The sequence below is a fragment of the Festucalex cinctus genome, chromosome 2 (assembly GCF_051991245.1).
Source record: "Festucalex cinctus isolate MCC-2025b chromosome 2, RoL_Fcin_1.0, whole genome shotgun sequence".
NCBI lineage: Eukaryota > Metazoa > Chordata > Actinopteri > Syngnathiformes > Syngnathidae > Festucalex > Festucalex cinctus.
This window is the reverse complement of record NC_135412.1, coordinates 10,993,090-11,004,242: the sequence shown is the minus strand read 5'-3', so window position 1 is coordinate 11,004,242 and position 11,153 is coordinate 10,993,090. Positions and strand designations below refer to the sequence as shown.

Here is an 11,153-nt window from a genome sequence, read left to right as displayed (position 1 = left end):
AAACTCCTCCCTCCCTCCCTCTTTCCCTCCTTCCACCGGGCCGGACCTGACGACGACGACGATGATGGCAGCGAGACATTTGTGAGAACAGATAAGCGGCAGTTTATTAAAGGAACAGAAGCTCATGCAGCTTGCTGCCATTCAAATGTCTTTAACTGTTTGTTCAAAACTGATTTTAAACCTAACTTTTGCTCTCTCTTTTTATTTGTATTTTTTTTACACACTACTATCATATCATTTTATTATCATGTTTGACGGTCCTCACAAAACATTTCTTTTTCACCACTTTCATCACTTTATAGTCTTCTTCTTCTTCTTCTTCTTCTTCTTCTTCTTCTTCTTCAGCAGCGAAAGAAGAGGCAAAATTCATCTGAAGTTCGTTATCTTGTTTTCTTTATCTTTTTCTCCTTATACTCCTTGTTAACTCATTCACTGCCATTGACGGAAAAAGACGTCAAATGATGCATTTTTTTTTTTTTTTTTGCTGGTCTGGGAATGAATGTGTTAATAAATAACTTTAAAAAAAAATCAAAGTGGCCCTTGCAGCTTTCTATTTTTCTGTCTGTGGCCCTCAGAGGAAAAAGTTTGGACACCCCTGCTGTACATTATAGCAACAATTTATAATTGCTTCATTGATTTTTACCATGTTTAACTCATTCACTGCCATTGACGGAAAAAGACGTCAAATGATGCATTTTTTGCTGGTCTGGCAATGAATGTGTTAATAGTGCTCCTTTTTTTTTTAATCAGTGTAACCAAAAAAAAAAACAAGCAAGTAGTTAATCCTTCATTCTAGAATATGACTTAGCTAAATTCTAGCATTGTAAAAGACTCCATTATTTGTAGCTAAGGCTTTAAACTATTCTTATTTAGAAGACAAATCAAATGTAGTCTTACTTCTGTACAAATTGCACAGACTGGCAGGATTTTACTCCCAGTTTGAGTTTCATGTGTGGGAACATTTGGAACGTTTCTGCCTCTCCTCAAAAGCTGCTCATGACTTCATCCAACATGAAGTCGAGGTGATGGATGACTTCATTCCAGAGAGACAACACCCCTCAGAGATCCAGGCTCAGCCCACATTACAAATGGCTTCCTGATAATATTCCATCAGCCTATTTTGTGTGTGTCTGTCACTCACTCACGCCGCAGCCGATACCGGAGACCTCCGCTGAACTCCGCCTGAACCTGCACGATCAATCACGCCTCAGATCAGGTCTGAGTTTTACCTGTGTGACAGCTGCGAGCACCTTGTGTTTACGCAACCGCCGCCCTCACACCAACACGTACAGTACACACATACACACGCACGTTATCACTCCCAACATTTACTGCTGGTGCCCACATCTCAAGAACTTCTTTGAGATGCAGAGAGTTTGCAGCAGTGCAGATGGTGACGGGAGATTGATGTCCTCTTTGGATGCATGGTCGCAAAACATAACTATTAGGATTCATCAAATGGAGGTTAACGTGAAACCATCCTGGATGAGGAAAAGACAATACAATGCAATTGGAAGTCAGGGTAACTTCACACAATGACTGTGAAATGTGGATTGAATAATTTATTTATGCATTGGTTAGTCAAAAACAGCATATCTCACAAGACCGAACAAGCCCGTTCAGTAAACATCAAGGGAGTAGCGCTACTGGGCAGCTTATCAATTTCTGTGCCTATTTCACAGACTTCTCTGCGACATGCTGGGCATACTGGTGCAACGAGGGTGTTTCCTTTGCCACATGTGACAATTTGGGGGCAAAGAGTCTATTTGACTTCACGCTTGCTAGGACCACATCTAAGTCGGTCATACGTGATTTTTGTCTTATCTTGTTTGCTTGTTTCCTGTGGGTTTTTCCCTTTGTTCCTTGGAGTGTGTTGGTGGGCGGAGTCTCGAGTGTCACACCTGCCAGCAATTTTGATTAGCGATTTAGCCACTGGACAGGGAGGAAGATCGAGAGATATTTTTCTTTGCGAGTTTCCATTGACTTGCACGCTGGTATACTACTAGGGATGTAACGATATCCAAACATCACGATACAATATTAGCACGATATTGTGGGGAGGTTGGCGATATTAGAAAAAAAAAATATATATATATATTGTAAAACAAAAAAAGCTCATCCTAAAAAAAAAACACAATATTGTGCTTTTTGTACATAACGTTATGTAAGTGTTAAATTTAACACTATGGGAGTTAAATTTACACTTTCGATTTTACTGTGCAGCAATGCATATAAACAACCTACAATTTCTAATAATACTTAATATTGAGGCACTTACTTACTTAATACATATTAACTCACTTCACAAGCATATTACGGTGCCCTTCATCTGACGATTAGTGTGGATTTTAAACATAGAAGGGCCAAAACATGCCTTAAGAAGATTAAACTGCACTAAAAATCTACCCACCAGAGGGCGCTAGAACTGCACAAATAGAAATCAATCATTTTTTTCTTTTTTTTTTAACAGATGTGCTGCCTTTAATATCGTGACATGAAGATGACTGTATTGTGGCAGTTTTAATATCGTGATATCATGATATTGCCGTTATCGTTACATCCCTATTTACTACATTATGCTTTTCTGTATTCTGCCAGTAATTACTAATGTCTTAGGTGTATTTTTGTATGTACTACTGTGTTTACTGTGCCTGTCTTGTTTGCTTAGCCTTGTGTATTGGATTTGAGTCCTTTTCTGTTCTTGGTTAGCTTCCTCCTATGGTTCTCCATCCACCTTCTCTTTTGGTTTCTTTGCGTACGCCTGACCTTTTGTCACGGCACTTTAAGTTATTCAGTAGTTTTAAGTGCTTGTGTGCTCTTTTTGGTTTAATATATGCTGTAAAGTGGCAAATTGTTGTGTTTGTTTTGGTGTCCAATCTATTGCCTGACAATTTTGGTGAATTTCATTGGGGCACAGGCAGACAGATTCTGAGCCTCATAGAAATATGCTTGTATGTGTATCAGTATCATGTAGTGGTTTGGACCCAAATTCATGACAGAGCAAAAACTGAGAAGTTTAAATGACTTTCATTTGATGGAAATTGCTAGAAAATGTTAGGCAATAAGAACAAAGTGGAGGCTGGAGCTCAGCAGAGTGTTGGATGAAGCTTTCTGAAAACCAACCAAGGCTCACACAGGATGAAGAGGCACTAGTTGAGGTAAACAGGTGGGCGGGAGAACACGAAAGGCAGACAGGTCAATGTTATGTGCTTAGGTGCTCAATGTGTGGCCAGGAGGGACATGTGGAGGTCTGCAATTCAAATCAGAGAATGATCGGGGTGGTGTGGATAGAGACATGAGGTCAGAATTAAAAGGACAGAGAAGTTTGCCACTGCAATGTGACACGAAGCGAGGAGGTAGGACTCAGACGCAGAGTGACAGTTGGCCAACAAGGCTGCAGCTTTAATCAATTCGAACCAAAAACACCTCTCAAGGAGGGAAAAAAGGCAGAACAAAAAGAGCTCCAAACTGGAGAATAAACAAGGGCACTCAAAAACAGGGACAACTAAAGGCGCTCCGCTAGGGAGGAAAACAAGGGGCAAACTAAGGGCGCAAGACAAGGCAAGGCAAGACATCGAACAAGGACTGTGAAACAAGGACTGTGAGGACGCTTCCATGCACTGAGATGTGACACTTCGGCAACGGAGGGGAGAATGCAGGTGGCTTTTATGTCCGGGTTGATTGGGAACAGGTGGTGGTGATCATGGGCGTGGACCGGTAATCAGTGAGCTGCAGGAAGGGTAAGTGACCTGGGATGAGATGAGAGTTAGTAATTTCAAAATAAAACAGGAACCTGACTGTGACAAATAAAAGCTTGACCCGCCACTCTGGTGGCGGTGTGACAGTACCCCCCCCTCAACGGCCGGCTCTCGACGGCCCAGGAATCTCGGGGTGTTCATCATAGAATTCATCGATGAGGGAGGGGTCCACGATGAACCGGGCGGGCACCCACTGCCTCTCTTCTGGCCCGTAACCCTCCCAATCCACCAGGTATTGGTGTCCCCGGCCCCGCTTTCTGACGTCCAACAACTTTCTCACTTTATACACCGGGCCCCCCTCCACCATCTCCGGAGGGGGCGGCGCAGGCTCGGGCGGGACCAGGGAACTGTCCTGGACTGGCTTGACCTGACTCACGTGGAAGGTGGGGTGGGCGCGGAGGGATCGAGGCAGGCGAAGGCGCACGGCGGCAGGACCTATGGTCTTGGCAATCGGGAAAGGCCCCACGAATCTAGGGGCCAACTTTGGACATGGTACCTTGAGGTGTAGGTTCTTTGTGGACAGCCAGACTCTTTGTCCTGGCTGGTACTGTGGCGCAGGCCTCCTCTTCCGGTCAGCAGCTCTTTTCATTCTGTCCCCTTGACGCTGTAGTGCCAGTCGAGCTGCTGACCAGATTCGGCGACACCTGCGGACCATTGCGTGGACCGAGGGCACTGAAGCTTCCTCTTCCAGGTCCGCGAAGTAGGGAGGATCGTAGCCGTGAACACACTTGAAGGGCGTGATACCTGTAGCAGATGTGGGGAGAGAATTGTGCGCGAGTTCGACCCATACCAGATTTTCGCTCCATGATGATGGGTTTTGGGAAACCAGGCACCGGAGTCCTGTCTCTAGCTGCTGGTTGAGGCGTTCCGCTTGTCCGTTGGCCTCCGGGTGGTACCCGGAGGTCAGGTTTGCCTTGGCCCCTAGAGCTTTGCAAAACTCTCTCCAGAATCTTGACACGAATTGAGGTCCGCGGTCTGACACAATGTGTCGAGGGAATCCATGGACCCGGAACACCTGGTCAATCATGACTTCTGCAGTACGTTTGGCTGAGGGTAGCTTGGAGAGTGGGATGAAACGGACCATTTTTGAAAAGCGGTCGACAACAGTGAGAATGGTGGTTTTACCGTGTGAAACGGGAAGTCCAGTGACAAAGTCTAATGATATTTCGGCCCAGGGTCTTGAAGGTACAGTGAGCGGTTGAAGAAGGCCCATCCGTGGTTGTGTCGATGTTTTGTTTCTGGCACATACTGGGCAGGCCTTGACGTACTCCTGCACCGAGGCCTCCATGGAAGGCCACCAGAACCTCCGGGCGACGGCAAACAGAGTCCTGCGGGTTCCTGGGTGGCAAGACAAACGAGCGGTGTGTGCCCAATGGATCACCTGAGCTCGCAGGGTTTCTGGTACATAGAGCCGTCGTGGTGGACACTCCTTGGGAGGGCTCGTGTCTTTGAGGGCCTCCTTGACCTCCTCCTCGATTTGCCAGGACATCGTGCCTATTACGCAGTCTTTGGGAAGGATGGGTTCAGGTTCGGTCACAGTGGTATCAGGATCATGAATTCGTGATAGTGCGTCGGCTTTGATATTCTTGCTTCCGGGTCTGTAGGTCAGAGAAAAAGAAAATCTGTTAAAAAACAAGGACCACCTGGCCTGTCGGGGGTTTAGTCTTTTTGCTTGGCGCAGGTACTCCAGGTTGCGGTGATCTGTCCATATAATGAAAGGGTGTTCCGCGCCCTCCAGCCAGTGCCTCCACTCTTCTAGGGCGACCTTTACAGCCAGCAATTCTCGGTCTCCAACGCTGTAGTTGCGCTCGGCCTTTGAGAGTTTCCGAGACAAGAAGGCGCAGGGGTGCACTTTTCCATCCTCCTGGTTCCTTTGGGATAGGACGGCTCCGACGCCCAGATTTGAGGCATCTACCTCGACAATGAACTGGCGGGTAGGATCGGGCACTCTGAGTATTGGAGTCTCTGTGAAACGTTTCTTGAGTTGGTTGAATGCGGTATTGGCTTCCGGGGTCCAGGCAAAGCGTTGCTGTGGAGAGGTCAAGGCATGGAGTGGAGCTGCGATGGAGCTGAAGTTGCGGATAAAGCGTCTGTAAAAGTTGGCGAATCCCAGGAATTGTTGCACCTTCTTCCTGGATTCAGGTGTGGGCCAGTCCCTGACAGCGCTGACCTTCTCCGACTCCATCTCGACCTTGCCCGGGGATACCACGAATCCCAGAAATGAGATGGTGTCGGTGTGAAAAAGGCTCTTCTCAGCCTTTACATAGAGTTGATGGTCAAGCAGGCGTTTCAGGACTTGGGTAACGTGGTGCTGGTGGGTCTTCAAGTCCGGTGAGTAGATCAAAATGTCGTCCAAATAAACATATACGAACTGGTCGATGAAGTCCTTGAGCACGTCATTAATCATGGCCTGGAAAACTGCTGGCGCATTCGTGAGTCCAAAGGGCATGACTAAGTATTCATAGTGGCCTCTGGGAGTATTAAAGCCGGTCTTCCATTCATCCCCTGCACGAATACGGACGAGATGATAGGCGTTTCGAAGATCTAATTTGGTGAACACCTTGGCTTGCTGGAGCTGGTCAAATACTGAGGACATCAGAGGCAGAGGATAACGGTTCTTGACTGTGATTTCATTCAAAGGGCTGTAGTCAATACAAGGACGTAACGAACCATCCTTCTTGCCCACGAAGAAAAAACCAGCTCCAGCTGGCGATGACGATGGCCGTATAAGTCCTGCTTTCAAAGACGTGTCGATGTACTCATTCAAGGCTTTGCGTTCGGGGCCCGAAACCGAGTACAATCTCCCCTTCGGAATGGAAGACCCAGGAATCAGCTCAATTGCACAGTCATAGGATCGATGTGGGGGAAGTGACATGGCCTTGGTTTTGCTGAACACCTCCCTGAGAGGATGATAGCAGGTGGGAACGGTGTTCAGGTCCGGGTATTCCTGGTCATTCACAAGAGTCACCTGTCGGACGGCAGCGGGAGGTGCCTCTGCCGCTGGCCGCTCCAACCCATGGTGTTCACAGTCCTTTCCCCAGTCCAGGACTTGCCCCGATCGCCAGTCGATGCGGGGGTTGTGCAACTGCAACCAGGGGTGTCCCAGGACCAGTGTGTGTGATGGGGAGCGGAAGACATGAAAACGAAGGAGTTCTCTGTGCTGCCCAATGTGAATCTCGAGTGGCTCTGTGACATGCGTGATGAGAAATAAGTCTTTCCCATTGAGCGCCCTGGCCCTCATATGGGTGGAAAGTGGCTCCGTGCCTGCCTGCAATCTTTCCACCAGACCCCAATCCATGAGGCTCTCGTCCGCTCCAGATTCGATGAGAGCTAGTAGGTCTGTGGAAATGGCATTGCCGGAAATCGTGACTTGCGTGAGTTTTCGGTTCTTGACCTGTTTGGGAGTCTCGGAAGTCACCGGAGGGCCTCGCTTGGTAGGACAAGCTACCACCAAATGTCCTCTTTCTCCACAATAGTAGCACCGCCCCTCTTGACGACGTCGCTGGCGTTCATGGTGAGTCAGTCGGGCGCGGTCCAGCTGCATCGGCTCCTCGCCAATCTCGCTGGACCTCCCCATGGTGGACGACTGGAGAGGCGCCCCTTGTGGTGACTCCATTGCTGCGGGGTGCCGAAAGAATTCGGAGCCGGTCCTTCGATGGTGACCGCTGGTGTGCATGAGATCTCGCCGTCGGTGATCGATGCGGATGGCCAGCGAGATCAACGAGTCCAAGTCGCTAGGTAAGTCCACGGGTAGTAGGAGTTCTTGCATAGCGGCGGAGAGCCCCTTCAAAAAATGATCAAAGAGGGCTGTCTCATTCCAGCCACTCTTGGCCGCTAGAGTTCGGAATCGGATCGCATAGTCATTAACCGATTCTCGGCCTTGTCTGAGATTACTTAGCTCTCGAGTCTTTTCCCGATCCATGTTGGTGGAATCGAAAACAAGACGAAATGCCCTGCTAAACCCGGCTGCAGTTGAGCAAGTCGGGGAGTGCCGTGCCCATTCCGTGGTGGCCCAGTCTCTGGCTCGTCCAGTCAGATGTGAAATCATGAAGGCCACACGGGAACGGTCGGTGGGGAAAGCCTGTGGCGAAAGTTCAAAATGTAAGTCGCATTCGGTCAGGAATGCCTGACATTGTCCTTGGTCTCCCGAGTATCGCTCCGGGGAAGCCAGTCTCAACCCCGCCCCGGTCAAGGCTGGAGTTGGGTTCGGTGGTTCTGCGGTCTCTGGTTTCGTGATGGCCGGCGTGGAGTGTCGCAGGTGGCTCATTAGCTCCTGCACCTGTCCAGCGAGCTCTCCCATCCGGGTGACCATCGCCTGCTGGAGCTCCTCTGTCTGCGACAGGCGGGCGGCTTGTCGTCGAAGTGCAGCCTCCAACTTCTCCGCTGGGTCCATGCTGGCCGAAGTGTACTGACACGAAGCGAGGAGGTAGGACTCAGACGCAGAGTGACAGTTGGCCAACAAGGCTGCAGCTTTAATCAATTCGAACCAAAAACACCTCTCAAGGAGGGAAAAAAGGCAGAACAAAAAGAGCTCCAAACTGGAGAATAAACAAGGGCACTCAAAAACAGGGACAACTAAAGGCGCTCCGCTAGGGAGGAAAACAAGGGGCAAACTAAGGGCGCAAGACAAGGCAAGGCAAGACATCGAACAAGGACTGTGAAACAAGGACTGTGAGGACGCTTCCATGCACTGAGATGTGACACTTCGGCAACGGAGGGGAGAATGCAGGTGGCTTTTATGTCCGGGTTGATTGGGAACAGGTGGTGGTGATCATGGGCGTGGACCGGTAATCAGTGAGCTGCAGGAAGGGTAAGTGACCTGGGATGAGATGAGAGTTAGTAATTTCAAAATAAAACAGGAACCTGACTGTGACAAATAAAAGCTTGACCCGCCACTCTGGTGGCGGTGTGACACAATGTAGACCATATAAACTAATGGTTTAGCGTCTTTTATACGTTTTTCTTCCTTTTTGTATTTTCAGCGGCAGTCTCATCTTGCAGTCATCTTTTTTCTTTCAAGAAAATTCCAAAGGCTTGTCTTTAAAATTAAAGTGGAGTCGGTTGGTCAGCAGTTGTAAGGAAGCCTTGTGAACATATGGCAAAAAAAAAAAAAAAAAGGCTCTATATAGAGATTTACAGTAATTAATGATATCAATTAGCTATCTAATGTGGTAAAGTGGCGTGGAAATTGTTCCAAAATTCTTGAATGTTGGGGTATTTTGATAAAAGCATGTCACATGTTAAGACACCTGGGAAATGTTTTTAATTGTGTAAAGAAAAATGACAAAAAACAAGCATTCTTAGCTGTCCTCTGATTTCATGATTCTTTTGTTACATTTAATACCTCAAACTACTTGATGAGTTTTACAGTTGGGTATTCAAATTATAGGTAAATTATGTTCTCTCTGGAATGAAACCCTTCCATCCATCCATTTTCTGAACCGCTTGCTCCTCACAAAGGTCGCGGGGGTGCTGGAGCCTATCTCAGCTGGCTTTTGACACCCTGAACTGGTTGCCAGCCAATCACAGGGCACACAGAGACGAACAAATATCCACACACACAAGCACACCGAGGGACAATTCGGAGCGCCCGATTAACCTGCCATGCATGTCTTTAAAATGTGGGAGGAGACCGGAGTACCCGAAGAAGACCCATGCAGGCATGGTGAGAACATGCAAACTCCACCCAGGAAGGCCGGAGCCTGGACTCAATCTTGCGTCCTCAGTGCCGCCCAATATGGAATGAAACCGAAATATAAAATTAAATAAAGCTATGTAGCCATTTGCCCAAAATGATCTTTACAATAGCCTTTTCATTTGACCATTTATGACTAATTTTCTAATTAGCAGATTAACACTTTAGCTGTTCACAATGGTTAGGCTATTAATGCAAGCCCCTGGTCAATAGTTTTCAGACTGGATTCGGGTTTGAATTTCCCGCCCTCTGTCTGTGGATATGACGTCACGTGTGCATTGTTTACGTGAGAATGGAGTGTGCAGTTTCATTTTTCGGCCACATGTTGGCAGCAGCAATTCAAAATTCAATTTTCTGCATGCAGCATCTTAAATCTGAACTCTGCAGTATTCTTTCAAGGGGGGTGTCAGAGAACCACAGACTGTCAAATTCACTGTTAGAAATGTTCATGTATGACAGCCTCTGATTGAAATTGAGAGTTTAATCCCTTTTCAAAGAGAAGCAAAGGCCAAAACGGTTGCTTGATTTTCACTGGTGACGCTTGCGGGGAGGAAATAAAGATCTGTGACAAACTCAGAAGATGTACAAAAACATGCATGATTGACAAGTACGTCAAAATGAAACAATAAAACCTAAATACATTGGTGACACCGTGTGATCATGTAAACAACAAACATGGCACTTTTTTGCCTGTAGCTCCTTTTCTGGAAGGCATTTCGCAAGCAAAGGGGTCAGAGTTGACCACATTTGTACAAAAAGGGCACACTGGATTTGAGTGCAGGCGAAGTGGATTGAGTTGACGTGAGAGTCTTTGCTGTTGAAAGCAGTCAAAGCAGCTTTGTGCTACACGCCGTGCTCTGTCCTCAGGGCTGAATGTAACAGATGACGGAGATCATTGGAACCTTTTTTTCTCCCAACATCACTCAGAACTTGATGTTTTTTCACCCCTCTTTTACTTTGCATATATATGTATGTATATATATATATATATATATATATATATATAGCTTGCAGCAGTTTTTCACCAAAACTTCACCGGTTTGGAAATACTTCAAAATTGTGAATCTTAAACGAAAAGAGCATTTTTGTGTTTTATTTTGAGCGTTAAGACTATTGAAGAGTGACTGTGCTGTTTTTTTTTTTGTTTTTTTTCAAAATTAAAGGAAATATATTTGTTTATAAAATATCTTTTAGTGATTTTTTTTTATTTGTCAAAATGAATTACTGGTACCGGGAGTTGGTATCGGTGTCGGTGAGTACTGAGGGTCTGAGTATCGGTATCGGTCTGAAAAAAAGTGGTATCGAACATCCCTAATATATATATATATATATATATATATATATATATATATATATATATACACATTTTTTTTTCCTTTCTGTCCGGCTCAATGGAATGGAATGTGTCAGATTTTTAACCAAATGCCACCTGCTGTTGTACTAAGATCGACCAATGAGAGGCAGTGTGGTGCCATGGGGTATCCAGATGAAAGCGTAGTAGTACTAGAAGAAGTAAAATAAACATCCTGCAGTTGCAAACTCTTCTTGCCATTTGAATTGTGATGAACAAACGGACACCAAATACAATGTACAGTAAATATGTTTACATATATTGTCAAAATATATTGTGTATTTCAACCAGACTCTATATTTATAATTCCAAAGGTACTTATGGATGAAATAGTGAAGCTTGAAGTCAT

The 11,153-nt window shown here is 46.3% G+C and overlaps 1 long non-coding RNA gene across 1 annotated transcript; it reads right to left on the bottom strand.

Moving 5' to 3' along the window:
* Nucleotides 1–3,375: 3,375 nt before the first annotated feature.
* LOC144013681 (uncharacterized) lies at nt 3,376–4,287 on the bottom strand. Its single transcript, XR_013282298.1, has 2 exons — nt 3,849–4,287; nt 3,376–3,749 (listed from the first exon to the last, which is right to left on the bottom strand). It is a non-coding gene; the product is annotated as an uncharacterized LOC144013681 (long non-coding RNA).
* Between the last annotated feature and the right edge of the window lie 6,866 nt (nt 4,288–11,153).